Below are 26,917 nucleotides of genomic sequence, written 5' to 3'. Positions count from 1 at the left end.
AAAACACAAAGGACACCCAAACTTAAAAATTTTTATACTTTGGACACTAATAATTCGAAAATACACAAGAAAAACAAGGAAATACACAAAACAAGAAAAACTAAAGATCAAACAAGGAAAATAAACAAGAACAACTTGAAGATCAAGAAAGAACAAAGAACATAAAACTCGAAAATATGAAGAATAAAAAGAGCATACAATTCAAAAAATTGAAGGAAAATAAAAACATGCAATTGACACCAAACTTAAAACATAATATTAAACTCAAACAGAAGACTCAATTATTAGTTTATTGGTTTTTACCTATTTATTAAAAATTTTCGAAAAAATCTAGAAAAAGAAAACAAGGATTTTAAAATTTTAACAAAAACAATAATAAAAAAACTCAAAGAAAAATTAAAAATTAATAAAGAAAAATAAGATTTTTGAAAAGAAAATAAAAGACTCAAATTTAGTGACTCTAAACCAAAAAGATAAACTTTTCCTAATCTAAGTAACAAGATGAACTGTCAGTTGTTCAAACTCGAACAATCCCCGGCAACGGCGCCAAAAACTTGGTGCACGGAATTGTAATCACACCTTTGCAACTCCGCACAACTAACCAACAAGTGCACTGGGTCGTCCAAGTAATAATTCCTTACGCGAGTAAGGGTCGATCCCACGGAGATTGCCGGCTTGAAGCAAGCTATGGTTATTCTGTAACTCTTAATCAGGAGATTAGTGATAAAAATTATTTATTTTGTAAAAAGTAAAAGAGCATGAAATGAATGATACTTGTTATTCAGTAATGGAGAATAGGTTGAGGTTTCAGATATGCTCTGACTTCTGAATCTCTGCTTTCCTATTGTCTTCTTCTCCAAACACGCATGGCTTCCTTCCATGGCAAGCTGTATGTTGGTGGATCACCGTTGTCAATGGCTACCATCCGTCCTCTCAGTGAAAATGGTCTAGGTACTGTTTCTGTACGGCTAATCAACTGTCAGATCTCTCGTCTCGGATAAAAATACCAGGCACAGCTACCGTACGACTAATCATCTGTCGGTTCTCACTTGTGTCGGAATAGGATCTCTCTATCCTTTTTCACATTGTCACTGCGCCCAACATTCGTGAGTTTGAAACTCGTCACAGTCATCCCATCCCAGATCCTACTTAGAATACCACAGACAAGGTTTAGACTTTCCAGATCTAATGAATGCTGCCAATTGATTCTAGCCTCTACCACGAAGGTTCTGATCTCACGAGTTTGAATGCTCTGTTGTCAAGAGATGCAAATCAAACTCGTGGATTAGAAACCCAAGAGATACGCACTCAAGCTGTTGCCCAATGACTACGTTGAGCTCAGATAGAACGAAAGTAGTTGTCAAGCACGCGTTCATAAATTTGAGAATGATGACAAGTGTCACAGATCATCACATTCTTCATATTGAAGTACGAGTGAGTATCTTAGAACAAAAGCAAGCGTGATTGAATAGAAAACAATAGTAATTGCATTAATCCATTGAAACACAGCAGAGCTCCTCACCCCCACCTATGGGGTTTAGAGACTCATGCCATAGAAGATACAATATGAGATGTAAAATATCATAAGTTACAAAAAGAATCTCTAAAAGTAGTTTTTATACTAAACTAGTAACCTAGGTTTACAGAAAATGAATAACTAAGTGTAGATAGTGTAGAAATCCACTTCCGGGGCCCACTTGGTGAGTGTTTGGGCTGAGCTTTGAAGCTTTCACGTGCATAGGCCATTCTTAGAGTTAAACGCCAGCTTGGGTGCCAGTTTGGGCGTTTAACTCTAGCTCTGGTGCCAGTTCTGGTGTTTTATGCCAGAAAAGATTCTCTGGCTGGCGTTTAAACGCCAGTTTGGACCATCAAATCTCAAGCAAAGTATGGACTATTATGCATTGTTGGAAAGCCCAAGATGTTATCTTTCCAGCCCAATTGAGAGCACGCCAATTGAATTTTTTGTAGCTCCAGAAAAACGTGTTTGAGTGCAGGGAGGTCAGAATCCAACAGCATATGCAGTCCTTCCTCAGCCTCTAAATCAGATAATTGCTCAGGTCCCTCAATTTCAGTCAGAAAATACCTGAAATTACAGAAAAATAAACAAACTCAGTGAAGTCCAGAAATATGATTTTTGAATAAAAATTAATTAAAATATAACAAAAAGTGAATAAAACGTGCTAAAAACTATATGAAAACACTACCAAAAAGCGTATAAAATATCCGCTCATCAGATACCATAAAGAAAGAACTAGAATCATCAAGCAAAGATAAGGCTATGGCACTTATTTTTCTGCGTCATCACCTTCATGAAGGCTTGAAAGTAGGATACTTGACTGTTAAGGATCCACAAGAATTACAGATAAATTTGAAAGAAATATATGAACATCAAAAGATTGTTCTTTTGCCTAAAGCTCATTATGAGTGGATACATCTAAGGCTGTAAGATTTTAAAACAGTATGTGAATATAATTTTGCATTTTTTAAAATAAGTTCTCAATTGATATTGTGTGGCCAAGAAGTCACAGATGAGGACTTAATGAAAAAACTTTTTCTACATTCCTTGCTTCCAACGTACTGTTACAATAACAGTATCGTGAAAAGAATTTAAAAAGGTATTCTGATCTAATAGGGTGTTTCCTATTGGCAGAACAAAATAATGAATTGCTAATGAAAAATCATGAAGGTCGTCCTACTGGTTCAACTGCTTTCGCTAAAGTGAATGCGATAAATTGTGAACCTAAAAGAAACCATGGTTAGAAAATGGTCGAAACCATGGTCGTGGTCGTAGACGTGGACATGGCAAATGGAATAATAGGGTTCCCACTTATAACCAAAAGGGGAATAAACATGAGAAGCATGCTCCGAGCCATAATATGGAAAATTTGTGCTATCGATGTGGATTAAAAGGTCATTGGTCGCGTATATGCCGTAGCCCTGAACATTTTGTCAAGCTATATGAAGAATCTATCAAAAGAAAAGGACAAAAATAAGAAGCCAATTTGACTATACTAAGAGAGGAAGTTAAAGTTAATAATGTTGAAATGGAACTAAAATCCACCAATGATATCTTTGCAGACCTTGATGACATCCTTGACCTTAGCAACCCATGTAAGTCTAAAACAAGTGATTTTGGTTACCCAAGCGATGTTACTCATTTATATAAAGCAAATCTCTTTTAGAAGAGTATTAATCATAAATCTATCATTTTAGATTTTTTTTTCTTCTTAGTTTTTTTTCTTTTGCTTGTGGTTTTTTTATTTTTGAGATTTTTGTATTTTTTCTTCCTTTTAATTAATGGTAATTTTTTATTTTCGTAATTGAAGATATGGATATTCCTTATGCTTTGCTCAAATTCAAAAATAAAGAAGTTTGTCAAGCCGACAGTTCTTCTACGCATACAATACCTAGAGATAAAAGACATTTTATCTCTGTTGTTACAAAGAAAACAAATATAAGTACGATTGTTAGTAGTGCAAAAATGATTCAAGGCTCCGAAAGAGCTACTATAGGATTGCCTAAAGGAACCGTATTCTTTATAAATAATACATTACTATTAAGTAAGTCTCATAAAAACTTACTATGTTTTAAAGATATCTGCTAAAATGGATATCATGTAGAAATCGCAAGAGAAGAAAATAATGAATATCTTTATATTACAATTATAAAATCAGGAAAAAAATGTGTCTTAGAGAAATTACCCGCTCTTTCTTCTAGTTTGTACTATACCACTATTAACAATGTGGAATCACATACCATAGTAAATTAGAAGTTTACAAATACATATATATTTACAATTTGGCATGACCGGTTAGGACATCCAAGTTCAATCATGATGAGAAGAATCATCGAGAATTCATCTTGTCATCCTCTAAAGAAAAATAAAATTCTTCAATTTAATGAATTCTCATGTGTTGCTTGTTTTCAAGAAAAATTAATTACAAGACCAACATAAGAAAAAATTGGGATTGACTTACCATCTTTTCTAGAACGTATTCGGGGTGATATATGTGGGCCCACACTACAAGAAAAAACATTTTTAGTGGCTATTTATTTTACTTTTAGCGGAAAGAAAAATAGCCACTAATACATTTACTGGGAATTAGGCATTAGCCGTCTTATACTTTGTCGTTAAAAAGTTTTAACGGCAATTATAACTTTTGACGGTAATGACCGTTTTAATGGCCACAAAAAAGTATATAATTTTTAGCGTCCATCTTCTTGGCAATTTGTATTGCCACTAAAAGGAATTCTATGATTGCAATGTTATTCACTTTTAGTGGCCATTACTATTGCCGCTAAAATTCATTTTACCGGCAATTTATATGGTCACTAAAAATAATTATAAAATTGTAATGTTATTCACTTTTAGTTGCCATTACTATTGTCGCTAAAATCTTAAGACTTTTTTAATTATACGCACTCTTTTAGAAATAACAACCTATCATTTTTTAAATTTCAAATTATTTTTACCAACAAAATATACTAAAATTAATTACTACAAAATAAAATATTTCATTAAATTAAAAATATTTATACATAAATTTCTCTTGAAAAATAATAAAACATAATACAAATTTAAACAAAACAAATACTATAAGTCTATGTTACATCAATGATTAGCACATAGCAGTGACATGATGTAGGATCAAGCCTCATCATTGTCAATTTAAAGCAGATGAACAATGGCATTATAAATTAAAATACTTCACATCTAAGAGTGGTTGCAAGTAAGATGTGATACATCATCTGCTTGCTTCCTTATCTGCTCCACGATTTACGGCTTCGTTTGCCACCTCTGCCTTAAATCTAGAAGTTCTTGTGCATAGGGTGCAGCAATCTTTGCAAACGAAATAATAAGAACCAAGCTAACCATGTTTGCCACAAATCCTACATTATCTGGCAACATCGTTACTGCAGTAATAAGAACCAACAAAATGGACTCATTACTTAGTCTTAACATACTAATAAGAAAATTGCCAGTTTGGCATAACAATTTTTCTTATAGGACATAGTTTACCTACCAAAGACAAAAGAAGCTGCTCTATATCCTCCTTTTCTTCGAATCTTTGCAACTTGGTACTCAGCATCTTTCAAGCTAGACTCATCTTTTGAATCATATAAATGTGCATTTCGATACAAAGCCATTTTCAGTAAATTGTTTCTTAAGAGAAAAGAATATAGCATTTAAACACTATAGCCATTCAGAGTCATTATTTTTAAACCATTATTTGGCATGCACCTAAGATAACATGTTAAATAGATAGTTTGACTATTTTTGTGCAAGATGATTTCTCAATTATTAGAATTAGCCAAGCAACAAAATAAAATAATGAACCCTTTTATGACTAATTAAAATCAAATGCTTTGCCCAACTGCAATTTGATTAGATTTATGATAACAGAATCCAAATATCAGTGGTTCAATTAGACCAAAAGAAAGTTAAATGTAGTGTAGAACATGATGTGCAGTATTTAGTATTTACCATGGCTAAGCAAGGCTCGAGCTAGAAAGTAGTAGAGAAGTGTAAAGGAGGGAATTCTTGATGATGTTAATTCCTCCACTGAAGCGATTGCTTTTATAATAATCACTCAGGTAGTGAGTTCCTTGCATGCAGGATGACAAAGTAGTGTTATGGTGTTACATACTCTTATTAGAAATGAGGCTTTGTTCAAATCCAAATCCTCACAGCTCTTCTGATCATCTGCTCTCAAATTTGAAAAATTGCAAATAGCAATACTTACAGAAATAACAGAAATATTTATGAAGAATGCCACCATAAGAGCATATCCACTCTCTTGTTATTAATAATATTTAAGATTTAAAAATGTACAACTACCTGATATTAAAAAGGTGATACAAAGTGTATAATTTATCTACTCCACCCTATTGTTTGTACATATTTAACCTGATTAATAATAAAATAAGTAATCCATATGCATACATCATACAACAAAGAAGAATTAACTACATACCCTAGGTGGATTTTGGTAGCACAAAAGATAAAAAGGAACGAAGAATCTAAATACACAAAAATGCAAATAAAGTTCACCAAAATGGTACTTAAAAGAATTCCAGTGTAATGAATTAATTTAGCAAACAAGTAACTTCATCTAGTCTTGTTTGTTACCCCTAGTCTCTGCTTGTAACTGTTATCTCTATTTGTTTTTATAGGGACAACTTTTGCTGGTGTTGAATGCTCATATTGTGAGAACCGAATCAAAACTTGCATTAGGATAGTAACAACTCCCAAAGCACCAATCAAAGTATTGTAGTTTTGCTCTAAAATTATTTTACTCTATAGAATGAGATACAAGAAAAAGAAGATAAAAAATGCAAAAGTCATACATATTGAGAGAGTATTTCTCCAATAGAGACTTGATTGGTTTACCAGCATCATGAGATTCTTTGTCACTAAATTTATTTTCATATTTATGTTTGTCTAACAATGCATTCTGGTGTGCGCGATGGAGAAAAGAAGGTGAGAGAAAAATAATATAAAATAATTAGAAAAAGTCATAAAATGAAAATCTATAGACACAAAGCAAAACAATACACCAAAAAACTTTTGCAAAGGTAGTGTATGTACAAACTTTAGAAAAAATAAACTATTTACTCCTAATTGAATAAGAAAATCATGAAATACAAGGAACTTTTTGTAAGTATGCCTAACAGATTCTTTATAATATACATAGAAATTATAAGAAATCAAATTGAACCCACCTTAGCGACAAATACATCTCGACACCATTGAACAACACCTTCATCATCCTTGGGTAATTCATTCATCAAATGTCATTTAATATGAACATGCACCTAAAAAGGTAACAAGACTAGGCTTTTAATTGAGCAGGGCATTGGATACAAAAGATATTATTGAGTTACTGGCAATTTAAACAAGGGAAAATAAGATGATTTCACCTTAATTCTTGGAATCAAAACTTTAGGCAATCCAGTTGTGGTTGCATATTCCTGAGCAGCTAAAAGTTTGGCCTGTGTAAATCTTGTTCCTTTCACAAAGAAAGCCAACCAAAAGGGAAGAGCGTAATCCTGAAGTCGTTGTATGCCTGACTGAATTACAATATAACAAGCTCAACATAAGATGATTATAAAAAGACAAGAAGAAAATATTGAAAAATAAGAATATTTATGAGGAAGGCCACCATAAGAGAAAATTCACTTTCTATCATGTAAAATCTACAAGGATCCTATCAAACAATGAAATGGAAAAATCATAACCATGAAGATTTCTTCTGACAAAAGCAGAATCCATTCTAGAGTGTTAAATGTTTACTTTGATTCCACGAACGGATTGAGGTATTTTCCTCGAAAGCACCAATGCAGAGTGGAGGAAGAGATTTTGTCTCAAAAAGAAAATGCATAAAAGAACATATCATAACCTTACATTGCAAAACTAACATTAACAGAAGCTTCTAGAAGACATAAAAAAAAGAACTCACCGCATAACCAAAGTGCCAAGGAGGGAAATTGCAAGACCGTTTAGCACCATTTCCTTTAATCAAAGATTCAAATCTTCAAGTTGCTCTTGCAACACTATCTAATAGCAGCCAGACCTTGATCTCCAAAAAAACAACCCTAAAAAGTTCTTAGAAAATTATAAACTACATTGATAGGGAAAAATCAAATCAGCGTTAATTAAATTGAAGAAAAACAACACTAATTTTGGCATCGGATAAGCATACCGAATCAGGATTGGTCTCAATGGAAGAGGTATTGTCAGCAACGCAATGCACCTTGAGAGAGCGCGTTCTGGCGGAGAACGGGGAGAGGCACTCGTCGATGTAGAGGTTGCAGAGATTGGAGAAGCGGGAAGGGAGGAGGTGAAGAAAGATGTCAGGGGAGGCAAAGGCGCCGATTCATAGGGTGGAGATGACCTAAGTGGCAATGGTGGTGACGACGGCAACATTGAGCTTAGGGTTTTTGGGATGAATTTTCCCTTCCCTCTGCATCTGTTTCTCACTTTCTCACACTCAATTGACCAACAATTATTAAAAAATATATATTTAAATAAAACTAATACTGGCCATAGTACTTTAGCCACTAAAAATGTTTCACTACAAAATAATTTTTCTTAATTTTAGTGGCAATAATAATAATTGCCATTATAATATATAGTATTAATGGCAAATATATAATAGCCACAAAAACATAACTAAAATTAAAAAAGTAGCGGCCATTATATTATTGCCGCTAAAAGTTTGTTGCCAAAACTAATTATTCTTGTAGTGCCATTCACCCCATGTTGACTGTTTAAATATTTCATGATTTTAATAGATGAATCTTCACGATGATCCCATGTTTGTTTACTATCAACTCACAACATTGCAACATGTCGTTTGCGAGATTGTTAGCTCAAATAATTAAATTAAAAACTCATTTTTCAGACTATATGTTATAAAGATAATACGTCTTGATAATGTGTAAGAACTGGAGTTTTTATGAATAAAATAATTTAAATGCTCAAATTAAGTTCCAGAAAGTTAGAATGAGAATTTGGACTCAATAGGTCTTTCTGAGTCAGAAAATGTGTTTTCTGCGAAAAATCGTGAAAAATCACAAACCGACAGTTGAACCGATCGAACCAGTTTAAGTTTATCCGATACTGTATGAGCAAAAGCGAAAACAATCGGAAACCATAGAAAAATATTAGAAATGAAAAACCGGGTGTCAATTTTAAAGGTTTGGCCCGAAGTTAGGCCAAACGAACTAAAAACGCTAACGGGTTGGACTGGGCCCAAGTTGGGTCCAAACCCAACATATATAAGGGTTCATTAAATGAACCCATTCAACACAACACACACACACACACCAGCTGCAAGAGAAGAGGAGAGAAGAGAGAAGAAACACTATTTATCTCCTCATTCTTTTCATCATATCTTGAGCTACGGTGCTCAGATTCGCATGCCGTCAGCGGCTAGGTAAAGCTCTCATCGAGCCCGTCATTTCTATCTAAACTTTGTGGTAAGTCTCTTGAGTTTCCCTGCCCAGTTTTCGTGCCCTTGTGAATTTTGAGTTTTGGGATTTGGTTTTCAGTGAAATCTTGTGTTTTGGGTGTTTTAAGTACACTCTAGCACTTGATTGTTTGTGGTTTTGGCTTCCAAAAATGTTGGGCAAGGTAAGAGCTCTTGAAATCCTTGTGATTTTATGATTATGTTGGGCCCTAGATTGGTTAGTGATGGTTTGTGTGTATATAGCTTGATTGTTGTGAGTTTGGGAGCTTTTGGAGCTTGTTGGTGCTTGTTGGAGTCCTTTTGGAGGCTTGCTTGTGGTTGGAAGCTCAACTTGTGCTCTTTTGGGGTTTTGGTTCATATTGCGAATCGGCCAAGGTATGGTTTTGGTTTCCTCTAAGTAGTATATAATATTCATGGACACTTAGACTAGTGGCCTATAGGTTAAGTTTGAATTTAAAATGGTTGTTGAATGTTGAATGATGGTGTATGATGATTTATGATAGGTTGAGGAATTCTTGAGTTCAAATTATGATGATTAATATTGATATGATGAGGATGAATGATTGTGTGGATTGAAGAGTGGTTTGATATGATATATGTGATGTTAAGGTTGTTGGAATGGTAATTGATGATTTGGAATGATTGATAAATGATTACATTGATGTTGGTAGTTGGATATGGCACTACAAGAAAATAAGCTTTTGCCACGCTTTAAAAGCATGCTGAAAAGTGCAAAAAAGCGTGGCGATAACTTTTCGCCACGCCTTTGATCTTTCGCCACGCTTTTAAAAGGGTCACATCTGCCAGCGTGCCGGTTGCTCTATGGCCATGCTTTTGTGGATCTATCGGCACACTTTCATCTCTTGCCACACTTAAAAAGCGTGGCCATAGATCTTAACCTATAGGTACGCTTAAAAAGTGTACCGAAAAGTGCACATATCGCCACGCTTTTAAAACGTCCCTAAATGTTTTGGGTACTCTTTAAAAATGTGTCGATAGGGAAAGATATGGCTATACTTTTTAAAGCATGGTGATAGCCAGTTATACGGCCACACTTTAAAAGCGTAGCAATAGCCTTATAAATTTTTTTTAAAAAAATCCTTTTTCTTATTTTTACCTGCAAAATATAAATTTTCAATCCTTTTTTATTACCAAACCTACAAATATAGTATGCAATTTTTAGTACAACATAAATCAAACAATAATTAGTGACATAATTTTTGCGATAATTGTTTTATACATTAAAAAACTAATACTCAAATACAAAATAAACCTCGAGTTCGAATTTCAAAACTAAAAATTGAAAAAAAATACAGAAACAATACAACTTAAGCTTAGTCTCATTACAATTAGCAGCAAGGTTTTCAACTTCAGCCAGAATCCTGCAAAACCATTCAATTATACTGCATAAATATAAGCTCAGTCTCATTAATTACGAGTAAATTTTCCAACACAAGCTCCTGAGCTAATGGGCATTCACTTAAACAAGGAGAGAACAGAGATATTCTTTGTTCATCTTTTAATGCATGCATATATACAACTAGAGTATATAAAAAAACTTTGTTAGTTCATTACAAGAACTTAATTAGGACTAATTAGGATATTATAGGCTATAGTAATAAGTTACCCTCGTCTTACTGCTAAGTCAAACTTTGTTAGTTCATTCTCTTCCTTTCTCTGTTACCATATTTCAACAAATTACATTGTCAAAAGAACACAACCATGTCTATACTCTATGGACTTGTTAGCTACTTTGGTTCTCTCAGTTTATTTGCATATTCTATGCTGAATTTCCGCTAAAAGAATACTTATAACTTAATAAAAAGTAGTTCATGTAGAAGTTTTTCTAGTAACTAGATTAGATATGGTAAAGAACAAAAGAAAGAAAGGATGTGAAGATAGGAGCAACCACTTACCATACCACTTAGCGAGTTCATCATTAGCAGGAGTGACAGCAGCATCAGCTTTCTTTGAAGGAGGAGGTGGTGCTGCCTTCTTCTTACCAATGAGAGCCACAGTCTCATAAGATTCAATTCTCAAACTGAATAACTGTGCTTGATCTCCCAACTATAACGTTAACAGCTTGCTCAAATAGAGGACAAGAACACAGTCAACAGCCAGCATGATTCATGAACTTTGAAAAATTGCACAATGCATGCAAAACAGGGTTATCAATTCCTCTTCAAAGTTCAGATATCAAAAGTTCATTTTCTAGGAAAAGATTAAAGTACCGTGATGCCTTCCAAAGCAGCCCATGCTTTCAATACATCAGGATCCACCGTGACAACAGCTACCAAAGAAGAGTTTAGGCTATCATCAACAAAAGGAGAAAGAAGCATCATGAAGGAAAGGAGAAAATAAGACAGCAAAAGAGGACAACGCATGTTTGCTTGTCGAATTTGTATGACAATTTCCCTACCATATACAAAGCACTGAGCAACAAACTTGCATTTGACATGTATGTTTTCAATATTCTCTCGTGCAATGTACTCGCCTTGTGCCAACTTAAAGATATTCTTCTTCCTGCATAGAAATGCAAGGTTTTGATTTGCATGGTTAACAAACTTAACAAATGTAAATCAGGAAAGAGTTGCCAATTTTACCTGATAGGACATATTGGACAAAAACTGAAGATAGCATGTTTGCACCAAGATTATTATTGAAGCCTACTTATAGAACAAAGAATACTTGTGCCAAGAAATTTAACAGGTCAGCACATAAATTTACCCATTATCTTGTTTGAGATGACCTCCAGGTAACCATGTCCCAATATCTCCAGTATGGAGCCACCCCTCTTCATCAATGACTTCCCTCCTGATCAATTTGATCCAATATGAGGTATCTTTCAGATAGAATAAATAAAATTTAACTCATAAGAACCACAGAACATGAAAGGGAGTTACGTCTGAGCTTCATCTTTTTAACAACCTTGAAAAATAATTGGACCCCAAACACAAATTTCACCACGCGGATCAGGCTGATCATCAGATGTATAGTTCATTTCTGGCACATCCACGAGTTTTACCTCTGAAACAAAAAGAACAAACTCTTAGCACTTGGCATGGCACTTCAAGCAACAGCCAACATAAACTTAACATTTATGAACTAGATGACTTCAATTTTTATTCTTTTAAACTGGCAGTGGGCAGGGAGCGGTGCTCAAATCCCAATCATGGAACTCATCATTTACTCACCACAGGCTAGATTGGGAGATCCAACATGACCACCAAGGTTGTCGCCTTCATCAATGAAGCTTATAGCACAAGAAGTCTCGGTCATTCAGTCACACGACCACCAAAGCAACTGTGAAGTAGTTGTGAAAGACCATTGCACTAGGAATTTTTTTAAAATGATAAAAAAATAAAAGAAATGAAGGATAATCCTCTGTAGCAATGCATACCGATTTTATACAAGAACTTACATCTTTAGAAACTCCATGATATCAGGTGATAAAGGTGAGGCACTCAATACCATAAGGTGAACTCGTCCTCCAAGCTTTGCCTTTAACTTGTTGAAAACTAATCTGTCCCACATTAGAGAAAGGTTCTTACCTGAAACAGATGGAATTTGAAAGTAAGGTTTTTTCCCCACCTCTCGATAGAACAAAAATGGCTACACAAATAAAGACCCATAAGACATCTGCTTCCAGGGGTTCAGTTCGAGAGAGGGACGAATTATTAGGATCAATCTTAAGAACATGATGGGAATCAATTACGTAATATAATAAACACATGAGGAAAAATAACTATATAAATGCATACTTTACAAAATAAGGTTTACATAATGAACTTTACCATTCAATAATGCTTGCCTTTTAGCATTATATGCAGCATTAAATAGCCTCCCCCTCAGAACACCAGATGTTTTAACAGCATTAAGAATACTACAGCAAAACCGTTCAAGTGAATATCATTAAGTCACAACGAATACACCAAAAGCTTGTGAACATTTTAAAAACTATAGTTTGATACTCTACCCAGCATATATTCTATTATACAACCGAGGGACACTGCAGAAGATAGTAGGCCTGAGAGCAGCTAGATCATCCATTAGTTTTAAATTATCCTGCATGATTGACGTGAAGAAAATTGGCGAGTTAAGAAATTATTATAAGATATACATTGCAAGTACAGTCATTAACCAGCCGAAAATCCATTTATCAATTTAGAAGGGTTGTCACAATATTGAAATTAAAATACTGGGAGTATGAATCCCAGGTCGTCTCCCAACGAGTTGCAGAAAGATGTGCTATTTTATTAATCAGGTATTTTCAAAATGGTTGAGTTGATAAACAGGAAATTAAATCAGAGAAATTTAGATAATTTAAATAAAAGCCTTGACTGGGAGTAGATTAGTTGAAAGCCCTATTCTTGTTGAAGTACTCTCAAGATTAATTGATAATTGAAGGTTGCTCTGCTTAGTTATCCCTTACTAGGTAGAGGAAAGTCAAGCAAGCTGGAAAGCTATTTCTAGTCACAAGTCCTAATCCTCTCCCTTGGGAAGGACTAGTGTCAATGACTGGAGGGTGATCCAACAATAAACCCAATTACAATTTTTCTCTTGAGTAATCCAACTCAAGGTTTCCTTTCAATCATCTCCCAATCAAGTTATGGAACTACTCACTCATTATGTTTGTAAAATTCACGAAATAAGAAAAGGAAATATTGGAAGACATGATAAATAATAATCAAAGGAATCAATTAAAAATAAAAATAGTTCTTGTATTAATAAATTCCAAAAATAATCCAATGTCAACTTCTGGAAAAATTAGGAATATGGAAGAGTAAATGAAAAATAAATAACAAGCTATAATGACTGGTACCAGAGGTAAACTCTTCTCAAAAGCTAAAGCCAAAAGTCTTCAAATCCTAATTTATGAATGTCAAAGAGAGAAAACCTAGGGGAAGAGAAATTTCAGATCTAAAAACTAAAAATTATGTGGAATGAATGATTGTTCTGACTCTGCATGTTCCCTGGCTCTAATCTGTGTTTCTAGGCCAAAAACTGGGTTGAAATCCGGCCCAGAAACTCTGCCAGTGACTTCTGAAATTCTGCAGATCGCGCACGTCACGCGGCCACGACATCCACGCGTTCGCGTCACTCAGCATTTCTCGTACCACGCGTGCGCGTTGTCCACGCATTCGCGTCGTTCGTGCAGCTTCCAATCCGCGCGGTTGCGTCAGGCACGCAAGCGCGTCATGTGATTTCTTCCGTTTTGCTGACGCGACCGCGTGACTTCTTGCTGGTCATCCCCTCAATTCTTTGTGTTCCTTCTATTTTTTGCATGCTTCCTCTTCATTCCTTACGCCATTCCTGCCTTATGAAGCCTGAAACACTTAACACACAGATCACGGCATCGAATGGTACAAAGGAATATAAAAAATATATAACTAAAAGATCTTTAGGAAGCAAGTTATCAATCATAGAATATTTTTAGGAAGGAATTGTAAATACATGCAAATCATATGAATAAGTGGGCAAAGACTTGATAAAACCACACAATCAAACACAATATGAATAATAAAATAGTGGTTTATTAACCTCCCCACGCTTAAACATTAGCATGTCCTCATGCTAAGTTGAAGGAGATGAATATGAATGAGTAGGAACATGTAAAACTCATGCAATGCAACCTATATACATATGAATGGAACTATATGATTTTGTCTACATGATTAAAAATAGATAAGTTCTCTAAGACAAAACATGGGGCAGATTTCACTAATTCAATTCATATTGTAAAAGCAGATAAATTTGTAAGAAGATAGCTTGTGAAAGCAGGGAGTACAGGATTGAGCATCGAACCCTTACTGTTGGTGCGTGTGCACTCTAATCAACTCTAGTATATGGGGTAATCACTCTATCCTTCTCTAATCATGCTTTCAAAAATTTTGTTTTTCACCTAATCAATCAACAATTTTAAAATGCCAATGCAAACATCATGAGGTCTTTTCATGGTTGTAATAGGGCTAAGGTAAAGGTGAGGATACACATATGGCTAAGTGAGCTTATACATTGAATCTTTAATTAACCTAAGCTCTCACCTAACATACATATATTCTATATAATTGCAACATTCATCGTAGCTACCTAAAATCTCCTTTTCACATTCCATATTCATGTCTCAACCCTTATTTTAATTTTATCACATGTGCATTGATTATTTAAACTCTGACTTATTATTGGGGTAATTTTGTCCCCTTATTTACTAAAATAAATAAATTTTTTTGTTTTTTTTTATATAGCTTATCAATGCACATAGTTTGTAATTTTCTTTTATGGTTTCACATGAATAGGTACCCAAATTTCCTTTATTCTATTATGATATATTTTCTATTACCCTTTATTCCCACAATTTTCCCATACTCAGTTAACACACAAATTCTATCTTAAGCTAACCAAAGATTCAATTAGGATTTTCAATTATTTTCCACTTAAGGCTAGTAATGTGGTATAATATAGAATGAATGGGGTTAAAAACAGCTCAAAGTGGTTAACAAAGGTAATTAAAAAGGGTTGGCTTATTTGGGATATGTGAGTTAAACAAACAATTGCCTCAATCATATGCATGCACATAACACATTAATTTTGGACATATAGGATAAAACAAAATTCAGATTACAATCATAGAGAAGTAAACACATAGGAAAAAAATGTTTATGGTTAAATAGTGTAACCATGTATTTAGGCTCAAGGTCTCACGGGTTGTGTGTTCTTTTAGCTCAAAAATCCTATTCCAATTTCAACTTCAAACAAATTTAACATAAATATTTTGATTTAAATTAGTGAAATTTTTAAAAATTATATGGTCTTAAAAGAAGCTTATTGTCTTTTCAATCAGGAAGAACATGCATGCAATTAACCTACTAATATGCAATCTATCCTATTCTAGAGAAGAAAGAAATTGGTGTTAGGGGGAAAAGAATTACCTCCGGAAGTCAGGTACTAACCGACCTCCCCACACTTAAGGATTTGCACCGTCCTCGGTGCCATCTGTCAGGAACAATGGTGGGATGGTGGCAGTATCTCCACAGTCGGGACCGTCATAGCTCCCTGTGCTAGTAAAAGAAGTTAAGTCCGGAGTGCCTGGGTCCTCTTCAGGTCTGTGGTTGCTTGTGAGTAGCTCCTTGAGGTATTTGAATCGGCGGTGGTTGCGGCGCTCTCGGAGCTTTGCTCTCTGGTCTTGTTGGTCCAACCTCTTTAGTATTTGATGCAGCAGCTGACTAGTAGATGGTGGAGGAACTGCAGCATCTTCTGTGGACTGGCTGGTAGTGGTAAGTGGTGGCCTGAGATATCTCCCGTTAGGGACGTACTGATCATCCCATGGAAGTATGGCTTTGGCATCCCCAGCTCTGTAGGATACTCTGGCTGCTGAGACAAAATCTGAGACCAAGGCGGGGAAAAGAAGGTTGCCTACGATTTGCACGTGTCTCATAGCATTCCGGATGTGTCTCGGTAAATTTAGAGGCTGGTCTGTGAGGATGCACCATAGTAGAACGGCCATGTCTGCGGTGAAGGAGGACTCATGAGTGCTCGGGAAGACGTAATGGGACATAATCTGTGCCCATACGTGAGCCTCTAAGGTAAGTGCGGAAGCCGAGATTCCCTTAGGACGAGAACGATGGTATCCGAAGATCCATTTGCTGCCTGGTTGTGCGATAACTCTGAGAACAGTGTCCCAGTCAAATTTGTACGCCTGGTGCTTGAGGGCGGCTTCTTGAAATGCGTCCAATCCTTCTGGAGCAGGGGGAAGATCTAAGGCACGCTGAATGGCCTCTTCTGTAATGGGATTTGCTTATGACAGATGTAAACAAACTGCAGGGTCGGCAGGTGGAAGTTGGAGTAGAACTCAACTACCCAAGATTAACCTGTCGTGGCTGTCTCTGTAGGAATCCCCAATGTCTTTGTGTAATTTGTGGCTCAAAAAATTTGGCAATACGAGGTGGAAGGATAAGAAGGTGTTCATTGTTGTAATTCCGAGCTGCCAGAATGGGGAACATCTGCTCACAGTAGCGATTGGGAAATTGTGCAATGTCCTTTGCTGGGAAGGCTCTCTCCTTTTCATCAACCTTTATAATCCTTTTAATTCTTTTTGTTGAGGGCTTGACTGCAATTGAAGAAGGTTCTACCACTAATGCTCTTTTTGTTCCTTTCCTTACTGTGGATTTGGGGGTAGCTTTCTCCTTGCCTTTCTTGGTGGCCATTCTGAAAGGAAACAAGTAAAGACATGAATATCTCAAGGGTTATAGCAAGGAAGAGAATGGGAAAGGTGGTAATCAATGCACAGGAACGGATAATGATGTGAGCACATGGTCATGACTACATGTGACAAATCAACAACGGAAATATAGCAAGTGCATGGGGTGACAATTAAATGCAAGGTGTTTATTGGCATGCTGGCAAAGGGCATGAGGAGCATAGATCAAGCATTCAATGTCCAAATTATATTACCAAGTCTTTCAAACTAATAATCTGTTTGTAAAAACAATTATATTTAATTAATAAAATATAAAAGGGATTTTGTGAAAAGCAGGCATTTAGAGTAGGAGATTAAAAAGAGATCTAAAAATAGTGCAAAATGCCATATGGGCATTTTCACAAACACATAGCATGCATGTTAAATAAGGTATGGGAAATATTAATTTGAACATGCAAGTAACCCTTAAAAAATAATATATAATTGTTAGACAAGTTCTAAACAATCCACAAGCAACATACAAAAATAATGACCCAAATAAAATTCCAATACCAATAGGAGGAATAGGAAAAGAAAAAGAAAACATGGATAGGAAAAGTAGAAAAGAAAGAAAAAGAAAACATGAGAGTAAAAAGAAGAAAGAAAAAGTAAGGAGGGAAGAAGAGAGAAGAAAAACCTTGATAATAGTGGTGGGAGAGAGCGGGTAGAAAAGAAAAAGAAGGGAGGAAGAAGGAAGAGGGGAGAAAGAAATAAGATTGGGGGGAAAGAAAAGATAAAACAGTCTGGCAGATTTGAATGAGTTGGGCGGCGCAAATGACGCAGACGCGTGGGGCATGCGGTCGTGTGGAAAGCCCTTAAGTGAGGTGACGCGGACGCGTCAGTCGCGCGGACGCGTGACATGATTCGTGCTAGTGGCGCGAGGGCAGCTTCGCTCGCACAACTCTCTGTTTAAATGATCTTTTGCCAAAATTTGGGGTGACGCGATCGTGTGGATGGCCTACTGGAGAAAACGGCGCGGACGCGTGCGGCACGCATTCGCGTGGCAGGGCTTGTGCGACTAGCACGAATGCAGCCCAAGTCCAGCTCAACTTTCAGCCATTCACCCTTGTTACATCGAATTGCAGAGCCACGCGTTCGCGTGGTCGACGCGGACGCGTGGGGAGGACAATTTAGAAATGACGCGATTGCGTCATCCATGCGGTCACGTGGATCAAATTGTGCCAAAGGCACGCCTCCAGCCACATTCTAGCGCAACTCTCTGTCTAATTTTCTTTTCTTTCGAATGCACATGCGACGCAGACGCGTCGGCGTCACTGGCGCGTCGCGTGTGATTTCTCTCTTTTTTTTATGCAAATGCAGTATGCAGATGAGGTGCAAGATATAGGCAGTAGTACGAAGAAGAGTTATAGATAAGGAAAGATAAGGAGAAGAAGAGGAACGATCATACCATGGTGGGATGTCTCCCACCTAGCACTTTGCTTTAACGTCCTTAAGTTGGACGCTCCATTAGCTCAGTTTTCTGCTGTGAGTGGATCCCCCAAGAGGAAGATATCTAACTCCTTGTTTTTCGTCACCTTCTCACCATGGTAGAGCTTCAAACGATGTCCATTAACCTTGATGAGTTCAGAGCTTGAAGGGTGACTTAGGTGAAAAACTCTGTACGGCTCAGCCTTCTCGACTCTATATGGACCTTCCCACCTTGATCACAGCTTGCCTGGCATGAGCCTCAGTCTAGAGTTGAAAAGGAGGACTAAATCCCCAGGTTGGAACTCTTTCCTCTTGATGTGTTGATCATGTACAGCTTTCATCTTTTCGTTGTACAGTCTTGAGTTCTCATAAGCTTCTAGGCGAAGGCTTTCCAATTCTTGCAGTTGCAACTTCCTTTCAGCTCTGGCTTTCTCAAATCCCATGTTGCACTCCTTTACTGCCCAAAAAGCTTTGTGCTCTACCTCAACTGGAAGATGACAGGCTTTTCCATAGACTAAGCAAAAATGACTCATCCCAATGGGTGTCTTGTATGCTGTTCTGTATGCCCAGAGTGCATCTTGTAGCCTGGTGCTCCAGTCTCGTCTCTGAGGTTTGACTATCTTCTGCAATATGTGTTTTATCTCTCTGTTAGACACCTCGGCTTGCCCATTAGGCTGTTGCTACTTTATGAATGATCCCATGCTTCTTCAGTAATCCTGTTAGTCTCCTATTACAAAAATGGGTGCCTTGATTGCTCACGATTGCTCGTGGTGATCCAAAGTGACAAATAATGTGGTTTCTAACAAAGGAAACAACGGTGTTAGCATCATCAGTACGGGTAGGAATTGCTTCCACCCATTTAGAAACATAGTCTACAGCTAACAGTATATAAAGGTGGCCATTAGAATTTGGAAATGGACCCATGAAGTCAATGCCCCAAACATAAAAAATTTTCACAGAAAAGCATAATTTGTTGAGGAATTTAATCCCTCTGGGATATATTACCAAACCTTTGGCATGGGGGACAAGATTTACAAAATGCAGCGGCTTCTTTAAAAAGAGTAGGCCACCAGAATCCACAGTCTAAGATTTTTCTAGCTGTTCTTTGAGGGCCAAAATGTCCTCCACTCTCAGATGAGTGACAGGCCTCTAAAATGGACTGGAATTCTGATTGAGGCACACACCTTCTAATTACCTGGTCAGTGCCACATCTTCATAAATATGGGTCATCCCATATATAATATTTAGACTCGCTTTTTAGCTTGTCTCTTTGGTGCTTAGTAAAGTTTGGAGGAAAGGTGCGGCTAACTAGATAATTAGCGACAGGTGCATACCAAGGGACTACCTCAGATACTACTTGTAGGTTATCAAATGGAAAATTATCAACTATAGGAGTGGAATCATCTTTAATGTGCTCAAGGAGACTCAAGTGGTCTGTCACTAGATTCTAGTTACCACTCCTATCTTTTATTTCTAAATCAAATTCTTGTAGTAGCAGTATCCAATGTATAAGCCTTGGTTTGGATTCCTTTTTAGCTAATAGATACTTTAGAGCTGCGTGGTCTGAATACACTACTACTTTAGCACCAAGTAAATAGGCTCAAAATTTATCCAGAGCAAACACAATAGCAAGAAGCTCTTTCTCAGTAGTAGTGTAGTTAGCATGAGCAGTGTCTAAAGTCTTAGACGCATAAGCAATGACAAAAGGATCTTTACCTTCACATTGAGCCAACGCTGCTCCTACTGCATGGTTGGAAGCATCGGACATGATTTCGAAAGGCTGGCTCCAGTCAGGTCCTCTCACAATTGGAGCTTGAGTCAGGGCAGTCTTCAGCTTATCAAACGCTTATTTGCAATCCTCACTGAACTCGAACTCGATATCTTTCTGTAGTAACCTGGATAGGGGAAGTGCTACCTTACTAAAGTCCTTAATGAATCTCCGGTAAAAACCTGCATGGCCAAGGAACGAACGGACTTTCCTCACAGAGGAGGGGTAAGGCAAACTAGAAATAACATCCACCTTTGCTAGATCTACAGAAATGCCAGTATTAGACACAATATGTCCTAGTACAATCCCTTGTCTTACCATAAAGTGACATTTTTCAAAATTCAATACAAGGTTTGTACTGACACATCTATCTAGTACTCTAGATAAACTATCCAAGAAAAGGCTAAAGAAATCACCATAAATGCTAAAATCATCCATAAAAACCTCCATACAGTCCTCAAGAAGGTCAAAGAAAAGACTCAGCATGCACCTTTGGAAAGTAGCTAGTGCATTGTACAAGCCAAAGGGCATTCTCTTATAGGCATAAGTCCCAAAAGGACATGTAAAAGTAGTCTTTTCCTGATCTTCAGGGGCTATATGAATCTGGAAATAGCTTGTGTAACCATCTAAAAAGCAATAACGTGATTTACCTGACAGGCGATCCAGCATTTGATCAATGAATGGAAGAGGGTAGTGATCCTTACGAGTGGCTTGGTTGAGACGCCTGTAATCAATGCAAACCCTCCAGGCGTTCTGTACTCTGGTTGCTATGAGTTCTCCATGCTTATTCTTTACTGTAGTGACTCCAGACTTCTTGGGCACCACTTGTACTGGGCTCACCCATTTACTGTCTGAGATGGGGTAGATGATATCTGCCTCTAGTAGTCTGGTCACTTCCTTCTTGACAACCTCTAAGATAGTGGGGTTCAGTCTTCTTTGGGGTTGACGAACGGGCCTTGCTCCTTCTTCTAAAAATATTATGTGCTCACAAACTTGAGGGTTGATGCCTACTATGTCTGCCAAACTCCACCCGATTGCCTTCTTGTGCCTCCTCAGCACACTAAGTAACTGCTCTTCCTGTTGAGAAGTGAGGTCCCATGCAATGATAACTGGAAACTTCTGCTTGTCCTCGAGGTAAGCATATTTGAGGTGTGGAGGGATGGGTTTCAATTCTAACTTCTGTTCATGGTCAGGCTCTGGATTGTCTGGAGCTGGTGGTAGTGGCAAAGTACTTTTATTGTCCTTAGAAAGTGTCCCCACACTCGGACTTTGTCCTATGTACTTTTCTTCAAACTCTTCCTGGTGAACTTTAGCTACGGTTTCATCTATGATGTCACACTAGAGGATAGAATGATCTTCTGGAGGGTGCTTCATAACTCCATTCAGATTGAAGCTTACTACTCGGTCGTCTATTTCAAAAGAGTACGTTCCTGAAAAAGCATCCAATTTGAATTTCGAGGTCTTCAAGAAAGGTCTTCCGAGTAGGATTGATGATGGCTTCTCTGAGTCATTTTGGGGCATCTCCAGGATATAAAAATCAATGGGGAACGTGAGCCCTTTAATACCCACTAATACATCTTCAGCAACTTCAGCCACTGTAATAATGCTTTTATCTACTAACACAAAACGAGCTGCCGACCTTTTTAAGGGAGGGAGCCTCAAAACATCGTATACAGACAAAGGCATTATACTAACACATGCTCCTAAATCACACATGCAGTCAGAAAATATCACACCTCCAATGGTACAGTTAACCATGCATGGGCCTGGGTCACTACATTTTTCAGGTATATTTCCCATTAAAGCAGATATAGAACTACCTAAAGGAATATTTTTTAATTCATTAATTTTGTATTTATGTATGCATAAATCTTTTAGAAATTTTGCGTATTTAGGTACCTGTTGAATAACATAAAAAAGGGGAACAGTTACCTCAACCTTTTTGAATATTTTTACCATTTTGGGATCAGGTTCTAACTGCTTCCTGGGCTTCCTTGCAAGTTGTGGAAATGGAATAGGAATCGCGTTTTCTACAGTATCTGTGCCATTTGGTGTTTCTTCTTGTGATTGAGCGTCTTCTTCCTCAGCCATGTCCTGTATATCCTTTTCCTCTTCAACATCTTCTATTTCCACTACCTCTTCAGCTGAGGCGTGTTCTGGTAGGTTTGGCTCTTCCTGATTCCTCTCTTGCAATGTGGTTCCAGACCTTAGGGTGATGGCATTAATGCCACCCTTTGGATTGGGTAATGGTCGAGAGGGGAGTCTATCAGAGCTTGAAGACTAGTTGTTGAATTTGGTCAGTGATCCAATCTGTGAGACAAGGGATTGCATAGTAGAATTCAGACCATTCATAGTAGCAGTAAGGTTGTTTTCCATGGCCTATTATCTCAGATCAATAGATTGTAGTAACTCATCATTAGGAGATGAAGAGGGATAAGTGATCTGAGAGGTCTGCTGAGATGCTTGAGGCTGTCTTAGATGAGGTGCTCTGTAGGCCTGATTCTGATTCTGCTACCTAAAGTTGTTATTGTTATTCCACCTCTGGACTCCATTGTTATCTATGCATCCTCTGTTATGATTGTCCCTCCAACCTTGGTTGGGGTTATCCTGCCATCCATGGTTGTAGCTGCCACCTTGATTGTTCCCTTGTTTGGGGCAGTCATAGAAGTTGTGAGTGACTGCCACATTGTGGTCTTCTGGTTGGAGTTACGGACACTCATCAGTATAATAACTATATATAATCTGCACAGATTCCACATACTCTTTGTGGAACCAACTGTTGGCTGTACTGTGATGGAGAAGGCTGAACTTGCTGAGCTTATTGTTGACTTAGTTGCATCTGCTTCAGTAAGTTGGTCATTTCACATAAGCTCTGAGTTATAGCAGCAGTCTCTTTGCTAGTGGATACCTCTGCAATGGCTCTTGACCGACTTTGTTGCTGCTTGTAATTTCTAGTAGATTCAGCTAAGTCACTGATCAATTGCCATGCTTCTTCCGTAGTCTTGTACTTTTTCATAGACCCATTGCTAGCACCTTCCGATGTGGTCCTATCTTGAGATTTCATGCCCTGTGTAAAGTAGCCAAGCAATACTATCTTATCAATCATATGGTGGGGACATGCTTCTAGAAGATTATTGAAGCACTCTAAATACTCATAGAGAGTCTCTGATTTGTCCTGAACGATCATGGACATGTCTTTCCTCAGTTTATCGGCAACCTCAGCTGGAAAGAATTTCTCCAAAAATTCTCTTCTAAGCGTATCCCAGTTGGAAACAGTTGTTCCGGGTTGAGTGTAGTACCACTCTCTTGCCTTTCCCTCAAGAGAGAATGGGAAGGCTTTTAACAGAATGGAAGTTTTGTCAGTGCCATCACGCTTAACTGTAGAACAAGAAGTCTGAAAATCCCTAAGGTGCTTGATAGGGTCTTGAGCAGGTAAGCCATGAAACTTGGGCATCAAGTTGAGTAGTGAAGACTTTATTTCAAAATCCACAGCCACTGCTGGGTGGTGTTCCTGGAATGGTTGTAGTGTAAAATCAAGGGCTCCTTCCTCCTGGATAGTGACTCTCCTAGGGTGCTGCCATGTCACCTGCACGTAAATCAACTGGATCAGTAGAGGGGGAGCTTGTTTCTTTCTTAGATGACGTTTCAGGTTTGTCCTCAGAGAGGACTCACCGACGCCGAGCTTGCCTTATACGTGAAATAGTTCTTTCAATCTCGGGGTCAAATACTGGCAAGCTTGGATCAGGAAGTGAATGCATCATTTAACGAAAGAAACGTGCAGCTCATGGTAACAAAATAAAAAGAAAAAATTGCAATTAAATAAATTCCAATCAACAAATTAGCACACTATTGCAACTCCCCGGCAACGGCGCCAAAAATTGATGTGGCGAAAATTGGCGAGTTAAGAAATTATTATAAGATATACGTTGCAAGTACAGTCCTTAACCAGCCAAAAATTCGCTTATCAATTTAGAAGGGTTGTCACAATATTGAAATTAAAATACTGGGAGTATGAATCCCAGGTCGTCTCCCAACGAGTTGTAGAAAGATGTGCTATTTTATTAATCAGGTATTTTCAAAATGGTTGAGTTGATAAACAGGAAATTAAATCAGAGAAATTTAGATAATTTAAATAAAAGCCTTGACTGGGAGTAGATTAGTTGGAAGTCCTATTCTTGTTGAAGTACTCTCAAGATTAATTGATAATTGAAGGTTGCTCTGCTTAGTTATCCCTTACTAGGTAGAGGAAAGTCAAGCAAGTTGGAAAGCTATTTCTAGTCACAAGTCCTAATCCTCTCCCTTGGGAAGGACTAGTGTCAATGACTGGAGGGTGATCCAACAATAAACCCAATTACAATTTTTCTCTTGAGTAATCCAACTCAAGGTTTCCTTTCAATCATCTCCCAATCAAGTTATGGAACTACTCACTCATTATGTTTGTAAAATTCACGAAATAAGAAAAGGAAATATTGGAAGACATGATAAATAATAATCAAAGGAATCAATTAAAAATAAAAATAGTTCTTGTATTAATAAATTCCAAAAATAATCCAATGTCAACTTCTGGAAAAATTAGGAATATGGAAGAGTAAATGAAAAATAAATAACAAGCTATAATGACTGGTACCGGAGGTAAACTCTTCTCAAAAGCTAAAGCCAAAAGTCTTCAAATCCTAATTTATGAATGTCAAAGAGAGAAAACCTAGGGGAGGAGAAATTTCAGATCTAAAAACAAAAAATTATGTGGAATGAATTGTTGTTCCGTCTCTGCATGTTCCCTGGCTCTAATATGTGTTTCTGGGCCAAAAACTGGGTTGAAATCTGGCCCAAAAACTCTGCCAGTGACTTCTAAAATTTTGCAGATCGCGCACGTCACGCGGCCGCGTCGTTCACGCATTCGTGTCACTCAGCATTTCTCGTTCCACGCGTGTGCGTCGTCCACGCATTCGCGTCATTCGTGCAGCTTCCAATCCACACGGTTGCGTCACGCATGCGAGCGCGTCATGTGATTTCTTCCGTTTTGCGCGGTCGCATCAGCCATGCGACCGCGTGACTACTCACTGGTCATCCCCTTAATTCTTTGTGTTCCTTCCATTTTTGCATGCTTCCTCTTTATTCCTTACGCCATTCCTGTCCTATAAAGCCTGAAACACTTAACACACAGATCACGGCATCGAATGGTACAAAGGGAGATAAAAAATATATAACTAAAAGATCTTTAGGAAGAAAGTTATCAATCATAGAATATTTTTAGGAAGGAATTGTAAATACATGCAAATCATATGAATAAGTGGGCAAAGACTTGATAAAACCACATAATCAAACACAATATGAATCATAAAATAGTGGTTTATCAATGATACAGATACGTGAAACCATAGGGCCTTCGGTTTACAAATATCAAATAGTTACATTATAGTGTAGACAAAACAAACAATCCTCACCGCACCAAGAGGAGTCAACTACTTGGAAAAATTAATGTCATTGGCCTTTCAAGATTCAAAAACCAAACTTTTTAGTAAGATGGAAGAACCATTTAGAACAATATCTTTCTTTTTTCAAGTTTCATGGATCTTCTACCCATTTCAATTGAACTCAAAGAGTGTTATTCATGCAAAATTCATTTAGAACGGCATAACATCTCACTAAGTGTAGTGTGAATAAGTCGGTAAAACATAAGCAAAATGAAATGAAGGACAAGTGGAATAAGAGTGGAAATGATGAGAAGTTCATAAATAAGTTTTATTATAAAAGAAAAGAAGGACAAGAAAGCATAATGGATAAATAATTGAGCTGCTTACTCCCCAACCGTTCCATCAACACGGTTTCGGGTTCCCAGATACTTATAGTCTCGAAAAGTGTCAACTAAACTCCTATGATTGAACATTTCGATAAAATATAAATCAATGTCTTAGGCATACAAAAACATATTCCCCTTAAAGCATTGTCCATTAGTAGCACTCATCCAGCAAATGGAGTTGAAATTGAAATTTGCAGAGGAAAAAAAAAGAGTAATTCTCACACGAAATTATAGAATGCAGTTAAAACAGCAGAAAATAGCAGAAATCATTCAGTAAAAAGCAAGAGCTAACCACTAATCAATTCAATAAAATAGCAGAAAACATTATTCAATAATCATCCAATTTTCTTCATTACAAATTAAAACAGCAAGACCTCATTACTAATCAATAAAATAGCAGAAAATATTCAATAATCATCTATTTTACGAATTAAAAAAGCAGCACAGCAAGATAGAGCATTTTAAAAAAATGAAGATGGAGCACAATTGAGCACTAACCTTCGAGCAGAACCACGACAGAGAAGCGAGCAGAACCGTGACAGAGAGAGGCGAGCAGAACCGCGACAGAAAGAGGCGAGCAGCACGACGACCAGAACGGCGAGAAGGACAGCAAGAGGAATGGCGAGCTAGTTAACACAACGACGAACTAGTGAGATAGATAGTGGCGTGATGGAGGTTAGGGTTTTCTGGGTGTGATGAAGGGCTGGGTTCCA

The 26,917-nt window shown here is 37.3% G+C and overlaps 1 pseudogene; it reads right to left on the bottom strand.

Annotated features, from left to right (window-relative positions):
* Window positions 1–6,109: 6,109 nt before the first annotated feature.
* LOC112709274 (1-acyl-sn-glycerol-3-phosphate acyltransferase 2-like) lies at window positions 6,110–11,356 on the bottom strand (annotated as a pseudogene).
* Window positions 11,357–26,917: the final 15,561 nt, after the last annotated feature.

The sequence above is a fragment of the Arachis hypogaea genome, chromosome 9 (assembly GCF_003086295.3).
Source record: "Arachis hypogaea cultivar Tifrunner chromosome 9, arahy.Tifrunner.gnm2.J5K5, whole genome shotgun sequence".
NCBI lineage: Eukaryota > Viridiplantae > Streptophyta > Magnoliopsida > Fabales > Fabaceae > Arachis > Arachis hypogaea.
The sequence above is the reverse complement of the archived record's forward strand: the minus strand, read 5'-3'. Positions and strand labels throughout refer to the sequence as shown.